Genomic DNA, 9,275 nt, shown 5'->3' on the forward strand with positions numbered 1-9,275 from the left:
CTAATGTGCAGTGTGTGGGAACTTTCCAGACCACATGCCGTACAGTTGTTTTCAAAATCGTTTCTACAATTTTTCAGTCACCAGGGTGATAGTATGTTTTGCTTGACATATGACTTCTGTTTTCTAGGAATGACTAGGACATGAGGTGGTCCTGCAGGAAAAAATGACATTTCTCTTTCTGTGTCCATGCTTGATGGGGAAAAAACATTTATTACAAATGTAGCTGAAAAGAATGGGAATTACTTCTGTGCATTTTTAACAATTGAAAAGATTTTTTTGCACCTGCTGCTTCTATTTTTTTTAAGTATTTAGTGAGGCTAACCCCAAATCTACTATACATACAATGTGCTTTGAGTACATATTTTCTTGTTAGATCATTACAAAGTCGTGTGCCTACACTGAACTGCCTCGCAGATTAGTTTGTTGAGTTTAGGCTGGAGTCCAGCTATGCACCACAAAGTGGTGAACAGCTGGATGTCTTAGAGATTTCTCCTGTACCTTTTACAGATCAGGACTGAATGTATTTTCCCAAGAAGTATGCTGTAAGACTATGCGAGCCTGCTGGAAATCTCTCCTGCCAGCAGTAGTGTTCAATCTGGACATATGCATTTACTTAGTGAAAGCACTTGTCAGATGATACCACCACCACCAATCTGTCAGATTGAAAAAAAATAAAGGTTTTTTCATCTTCATAAAGTGCTATCCATTTTGAAGAAGTTGCTAGCTATATCACTTTATTTGTAGATCCTAAAGTAACGTGTACTGGCACTACCACCATAACCAAATAGGCCTGCCATTTGCTGTTTTATATTTTAGTGACAATCCTAGTTTTCAGTAATAATTTCCATGTGGGAAAATTACAGCACTTATTTTTGCATTCTTAAACTGTTTGTACATTGTGAGGATGAATTTAAGCTAAGACATATAGTGGTGTTTTCTTTCTTTTATTATTATTTATTTGTTACAGTGGTATTCTATGATAGAGATGTTCACTGTTAATCCCACAGAGTGTGACCTCCATAAATAAAAGTAATAGTCTTCCTCACCCACATATGCTGATATTTGGCAAGAAAGCTGGTCTAGCTCATTCGTGGAAATACGTCATCTTTTGTGTCCTTCCAGATGTTCCTAGCAGATATTTACCAAAATTGTGTAAATAATAATGGAAGAATAAGAGAAGTATTTGAGATCTTTCATAGAAACTTTAGTTGAAACCTGCTTTTGTACTTTCAATACAGGCTTTTCTGAGGTGATGCAATCACTAAACATTTGAACAATTACAGCATGATATCAGTTAATGATCATTGGCATATTTTAAGCTTAACAATATTCATTCTGTATGAATGGGCCTACCTTGGTATATGTAATGTAGTTGTACAGGATTCTGGTGATTTTTCACCGGTTGCATTTTCAAAAGCTGTACTTCGAAAAAAATAAATACAAACATATGGAAGCAGGTTACAATTGATCTTTAAAATTTTCTATTTTAAAAAATAATGACCTTCGGCAAATGCCATTATTTATACAAAGTTACCAAACTCCTCAAAATTATTTTCTGTGGAAAAATCCTAAATCTTTAATAGTATGTTTTATGACTTCCTTAGAAATTTTCATTAATGTGAAAGTTAAAAAATTTATATCAACATAAAACTAAAAGAAATAGAATGAATCATCATTTTCCATTTTTTTAAAAAACAACTTTTATTGAGTTATTAGTTATTGGTATCAAATATGTATACAATAAAAATCACCCTTGAAGAGTACAAGTTGATGATTTGAGACAAATACATATAGTTGTGTAACTACCACTATAGTTGTTATGGGGTGAATTGTGTCCACCAGAATTTTTATGCTGAAGGCCTAACCACCAGTACCTCAGAATGTGACTGTTCACAGATAGGGTCTGTAAAGAGGTAACTAAAGTTCAATGAGGTCATATGGCTGGACCCTAATTCAATCTGACTCGTGTCCTTATAAAAAGATCCATATTTTGAACACACAAAGAGATACCACAAATGGGCTTGTGCAGATAAATGACCACATAAAGAGGCAGTAGCAAAAGGGTGGCCATCTGCAAGCCAAAGAGCAAAGCCTCAGAGGAAACTATCCCTGCTGGCTTCTTGATCTTAGACTTCCAGGAACCCAAACTGTGAGAAAACAAATTTCAGTTGTTGAAGCCACCCAATCTGTGGTGTTTAATTACAGCAAACTAATATAGCAATTATCATAGAGAACATTTCCATTAGCCCCAAAGTTCTCTTCTCCTTTGCAGTCACTCTTCTCGCTTCATACTTAGCCCCTATTAATAACTGATCTGATAACTCTCTCTACAGCTTTGCCTTTTTCAGACCATAATGCTATACAGTATGGAATCATTCATTGTAGCCATCTGAGTTTGTCTTCCTTCTCTTAGAATGAAGCATTTCATATTGACCCATGTTATTGTGTATTAATAGTTTGTTCTTTTCTTATGGCTGCATATTATTTTATTGTTCATATGTACCACAATTTATGTAATTATTAACTGGGTTGTTTATACTTTATTATAATATATATATTTATATGTTTATATATTTATTATTAACCTAGCAAGACAGTCCAATGTTCAAATTCAGGGAACACCATAAAGATAATCCTCGAGAAGAACAACCCCAAGACACATAACCATCAGACTCACCAAGGTTAAAATGAAGGAAAAAATGTTAAGGGCAGTCAGAGAGAAAGGTCACATTACCTACAAAGGGAAGGTCATCAGACTAACAGCAGATCTCTGTGAAGAAACCTTATAATCCAGAAGAGAATGGGGGCCAATATTTAACATTCTTAAAGAAAAGAATATTCAACCCAGAATTTCATATCCAGCCAAACTAAGCTTCATAAGCAAAGGAGAAATAAAATCCTTAACAGACAAGCAAATGCTGAGAGATTTTGTCACCACCATGCCTGCCTTACAAGAACTCCTGAAGGAAGCACTAAATATGGAAAGGGAAAACTTGTCCCAGTCACTGCAAAAAATACCAAATTGTAAAGACCATCGACACTATGAAGAAATTGCATCAACTAACAGGCAAAATAACCAGCTAACATCATCATGATAGGAACAAATTCACACATAACAGTATTAACCTTAAATGTAAATGGGTTAAATGCCCCAATTAGAAGACACAGACTGGCAAATGGATAAAGCGTCAAGACCTATTGGTGTGCTATATTCAGGAGACCTATCTCACGTTCAAAGACACACATATGCTCAAATAAAGGGATGGAGGAAGATTTACCAAGCCAATAGAAAGCCAAAAAAAAGCAAGGGTTGCAATCCTAGTGTCTAATAAAACAGACTTCAAACCAACAAAGATCAGAAATACAAAGAAGGGCATTACATAATGGTAAAGGGATCAACACAACAAGAAGAGCTAACTATCCTAAATATATATATGGACCCAACACAGGAGCACCCAGAATCATAAAGCAAGTCCTTAGAGACATACAAAGAGATTTAGACCCCCAAACAACAGTAGTGGGAGGCTTTAACACTCACTGTCAGTATTAGACAGATCAACAAGACAGAAAATTAGCAAGGATATTTAAGACCTGAACTCAGCTCTGGACCAGGTGGACCCAATAGACATCTGCAAAACCCCCCCCCCCCCCCCCCACCGCCAATCAACAGAATATACATTCTTCTCAGCACCACCTGGCACTTATTCTAAAATTGACCACAAAATTGGAAGTAAAACACTCCTCAGCAAATGCAAAAGAACTGCTGGCCATTTTTATGTCTCCTTTGGAAAAATGTCTATCAGGTCTTTTGCTCATTTTAAAATCAGGTCATTGTTATTATTATGTTATTGAGTTGTAGATATTTCTTAAATATTTTGGATATTAACCCAATTGGAAATATGAATTGCAAATATTTTCTCCCAGTTCATTGACTGACTTTCCATTTTGGTGATTTCTTTTTTTCTTTTCTGTGCTGAAGCTTTTCAGTGTAATGTAGTCCTACTTCTTTATCTTTGCTTTTGTTACCTGAGCTTTTAGTGTTATATTCAAAAAAATATTGCCAAGCCAATGTCAAGGAGCATTACCCCTGTGTTTTCTTCCAAGAGTTTCATGGTTTTATTGATTTCCTCTTTCAATAATCTGTTTATTATTGAAAATAGGATATTGAAATCTACTGTTTTTGTATTGCAGTATTGAAGTCAATTTCTCCTTCAGATCTGTCAACATTTGCTTTATATACTTAGGTGTTCTGGTGTTGAAAATATGTTTATTTACAATTACAATTGTTATATCTTCCTGTTGAGTTATCCTTTTATTATTATATAATGATTTTGTCTCTAGAGAAAGTTTTTGGCTTAAAAATCTACTTTGCTATAAGTATAGCCACTCCTGCTTTCTTTTAGTTACCATTTGCATGGGATTTTTTTTTTTCCATCCCTTTACTTTTAGTCTATGTGTGTCATTGAATCTAAATTGAGTTTCTTGTAGACATGTAATATAATTTTGTATTTTTAGCCACTTAGCTACTCTGTGTCTTTCTATTGGGGATTTTACTTCATTTACATTTAATTATTGGTAAGGAAGGATTTACTGTTGCTGTTTTGTTAGCTGTGTTCTGTTTATCCTTCTTTTTATCTCTCTTTTCCTCTCTTACTGTCTTTTTTGGTATGTGTTTCATTATTTATTTGTCTGTTTGTACTGGCAGGCTTTGATTTCTATTTTTCTTTTGTGTAGCTTGTATAGGGATTTTCATTCCTAAGGGATCTACATAAAATATCTTACAGTTATAACCATCTATTTTAAGCTAATAACTTAATTTTCCTTGCATGCAAGACTCTCCACTCTTGCTTATATTCCTCCACATTATGTATTATATAAGTCACAATTTACAACTGTCTAGTTTATGTTTTAATTAACATAATTTAGTTATAGTTGTTTTAAATACCTTTGTCTTTTCACTTTTGTAGGGGGATTACTATTGATTTAGTCATTACTGCTACAGTAATAATACAATTTTTTGACTATATATTTACTTTTGCCAATGAGTTGCATACTTTCTTATGTCCTTGTGTTGCTATTTAGGATCCTTTCATTTGTACTCAAAGAATTCTCTTTAGCATTTCTTGACTGGCAAATCTAGTAATGATAACTTCTTTCAGCCTTTTTTGTCTGAGAAAACATTTTTCTCCACTTCATTTCTGAATAATACATCAGTTGGGTATAACATTTTTAGTGAACAGTCTTTTCTTTTTTCTTTTAGATGGGGTATCTCTCCTTGTTGTCCAGGCTGGAGTATAGTGGTGAGCTCATAGTTCACTACAACTTCAACTCCAGGTTGAAATGACCCTCCCAATTCAGCCTCCCAAGTAGCCCAGACTACAGGCAAGTGCCACCATGCCCAAATAATTTTTATTATTATGTTTTTTGTAGAGACTGCTTCTCACTATATTGCCCAGGCTGGTCTTGAACTCCTGGGCTAAAGTGATCCTCCCACCTCAGCCTCCAAAGTGCTGAGAATACAGGCATTAGCCACTACACCTGACCAGTCTTTTTCCATTAGCATTTTAAATATATTATTTATCTCCCTTTCCAGCCTGCAAGATTTCTGCAGAAAAATTCACTAGTAGTCTTATAGAGGTTTTATTTTAGGTAATAAGTTGTTTTTGTCTTGCTACTTTCAAATACCTCTGTCTTTAACTTTTGACAATCAGATTATAATGTATCTTTAAATCTTGAGTCCCTTTGGATTCATTTTTATTTGATGTGGGCTTCTTGGATCTTGGTTTCTATTTTATTCCTTAGGTTAGGGAAGTTTTCAGCCATTATTTCTTTGCATAAGCTGTCGTTTCTTTCTCTCCTTATTCTCCTCATATTACAATATTGCATACATTGCTCAGTTTGATGGTGTCATATATATACATATGTGTGTGTGTGTGTATACACCTTAAGAAAAAGATCCACTTATTTTCTTTCTATTCTTTTTATGCACCTCAGATTGGATAATTTCAAATGACCTGTCTTTAAGCTCACTGATCCTTAAGTCCACTCCACCTAGTCTGCTATTGAGCCTCTCTATTGAATTTTTCTGTTCAGTTATTGTATTCTTCAGCTGTATAATTTCTTTTTGGTACTTTTTATATTTTGTATGTTTTGAAATTCTCACTTTGTTCTTGCGTTGTTCTCCTGTCTTTCGGTGATCATCTTTGTGGCCATTTTTTTCTTTTTCTTTTTAATTTTCAGTCATGTAGATCAGATATCTTCATGTCATGAGAGTTGGTTGTGGAGGTTTACATTTCTCTTTTATTTGGAAAAAATTTCATTTCTTTATTATCCTTAGTTCTTTGTGTTGGCTTCTAGTCATTAGAGAAGAAAACCACATCCCCCAGGTTTTTCACACTGGTCCTGTATAGAAGGTAGACATCGCCAGTCAGCCTGGTCAGAGATTCTAGGTGTCTTTCAAACCTTTATGTTTGTCTAAACAACTGTCTTCATTCTTATTGCCCCCTCAAGAGAGTAGGGTGTGACAAGTATTATAAATGCCAAAAGACAGGCAAGATAGAAGTCATTTCCTTGTGATGCAGCTGGAAAAGTTGAGGTGTTAGATGTGTGTGCTAGTGCTTTCTATCTTCAGGGAGAAGCTGAGAGCCAGAGTTTATCTCTGGCTCACTCTGCATTAAGCTGAGGAGGAGATCTGTGGCAAATACCTACACTTTCATTTAGACTACACACTCCAAGCCTGGGGGAATAGCAAATGGATGTGTGCTAGTTGAAAAACCACCCTTTGGTCTCTGTCATGTGGGAGACTCAAGAATGCAGAGTCTAGTCAACTACCAGAGCTAGGTGATTAAGGAGACACTTCCTTAAGTAGGAGCTGTCAAATTTCAATGTTTAATGTGTGCACAAATTCCTTCCAGAGATAATTTGAAGACCTAGACTTATTGCTGGAGCAAGCCTGGGAAGAATTTGTGGGAAGTGACTCCTTTCCTGCTCAGGCTTCTAGAGGTCTATGGCTTATTTGCTTCCTAGACTCTCAGAAGTAAGCTAGTTAAAAGCCCGACCTTCCAGCAGCAGCTGGAAAGTGTGCAGACAACCCTCTTTCAGGGAGAAACTGGGAGCTGAGTGTTTTGGTCAGTTATCTCTGCACTGGTCCTGGGGATTATAGTTCCTGGCAGTGCTTGCATTCTGGTTTAAAATCACTTTTTTGTTTTATGTTGTAGAAAGAGTCGTGGATGCTGAGTCCCTTTCACTCTCAGAGCTAGATAATTTAAGAGCAAAATCCTTTGGGATGATATAGGAAAATTGTCGCATAATATCTGTGGCCTAAACCCTTTGTTTCTGAAAAAGAAATCGAGAGTTGGGGATTCCTTCTAATTCTGTGGTACAGTGTACAGGGCAAGATTTACATCTGAGAGTGTCTCAGTTTTTTCTACCCATATCCGTGTTGATATTTTCTCCACACAGATTTTACCCAGTGTGTAAGAGTTATTCAGCGAGGTTCTGACTTTCTCTCAGAGAGAACTGATCCATGTGTACATGTTCATTTGGTGCATCTGAGAGAAAATTAGAAGCCTTCAATTCCACCATCTTGCTGACATTTTTGATACAATTTCTTTATTAGATCTTGCCATTTATTTTCCATTTGTTCTATTATTTCTTTGGCTCTTTTTCCTAAAGTAAACATTTCTGATGATTTTATTTTCTCCTCACTATTGGATTATTAGTTATAACTCCTTTGTAAATTTTTAAAGCTTACTCTGTGGTTAATGATATATATTTTCAGTTTTGCCAAATGACATCAAATAATGTTATAGAACTTTACATATAATAGGAGTTTTACAACAGTATACTTTCACCTATTCTCTTCCATTTTTTTTGCTACACTTTCCACACATTTATCTTGTAAGCAAATTGTAAACACCACAATATAGTTTTCCTACTTTTTTCTTTAGAAAATCATGATGGTTGATTTTGAGTGTCAAATTGACTAGATTATGGGGTACTCACATAGCTAATAAAGGATTTATTTTCAATGCTTTAGTAGGCACTGAGCCTGTCCCTCTTCTGTTAAAAGGGAATTCAGGTGGTTTAGCTTTTGGTTAGAATGATTGGGTTCCATGTGTGTCTGTGAGGGTGCTTCCAGAGGAGACTGGCATGGGAATTGGTAGACAGAGTGGAGAAGATCTGTTTTCAATGTGGGTGGGCACCATCCAGTTGGCCAAGGGTTCAGACAGACCAAGAAGAAAGAGAAAGGGTGAATTCTCGCTTTCTGTTCTAGAGCCAGGATGGCCTCTTCTGCCCTTGGATGTAAGAACTCTGGGTTCTCTGGCTTTTGAACTCTGGGAATTGTGTCCCAGAGTTCTAAGAGTTCTGAGCTCTGAGAACCCACCAAGGCTCTCAGGCTCTCAGGCCTTCAGACTCAGACTGAGAGATCACTATTGGCTTCCTTGGTTTTGTGGCCTTCAGACTTAGACTAAACCACACTACTGTCTTTCCTGCTTCTGAGGCATTTGGACTGGGGCCAAGCCATGTGCTTGTCTTCCTTTATTTTCCAGTTTGCAGATGGCCTATTGTGGAACTTCTTAGCCACCATAATTAAATGAGCCAATTTCCCTAATAAATCTCTTCCCATATAGCTCTCTTTCTCTCTCTATATATATATACACATATATATCCTATTGGTTCTTTTTGGAGAACCTTGACTAAAACAACAGCCAATTATTTTTCTTTTTTCTTTTCTTTTTTTTTTTTTTTTTTTTTTTGAGACGAAGTCTCCCTCTGTCACCCGGGCTGGAGTGCTGTGGCTGGATCTCAGCTCACTGCAAGCTCCGCCTCCCGGGTTCACTCCATTCTCCTGCCTCAGCCTCCCGAGTAGCTGGGACTACAGGCGCCACTACCTCGCCCGGCTAGTTTTTTGTAGTTTTTAGTAGAGACAGGGTTTCACCGTGTTAGTCAGGATGGTCTTGATCTCCTGACCTCGTGATCTGCCCGTCTGGGCCTCCCAAAGTGCTGGGATTACAGGCTTGAGCCACTGTGCCCGGCCAATTATTTTTCAAAGAGATTAAACATCACAAAAATATATTTTTATATTCACCCATCCTTTTGCTCCTCTCAGTGTTCTCCATTTATTTATGTCAATATAAATTTCTGTCAGAAATTTTACTCTGTCTGAAGAACACCTTTTAAATTATTTTCTTGTAGTGCAGATCTGCTGTCACTAAACTATCCCAGCTTCTGTTTTTTGAAAGCTAATTCTTTTATCTTTATTTAGAAAGATA

Source organism: Piliocolobus tephrosceles, chromosome 2, assembly GCF_002776525.5.
Source record: "Piliocolobus tephrosceles isolate RC106 chromosome 2, ASM277652v3, whole genome shotgun sequence".
Taxonomy (NCBI): Eukaryota; Metazoa; Chordata; class Mammalia; order Primates; family Cercopithecidae; genus Piliocolobus; species Piliocolobus tephrosceles.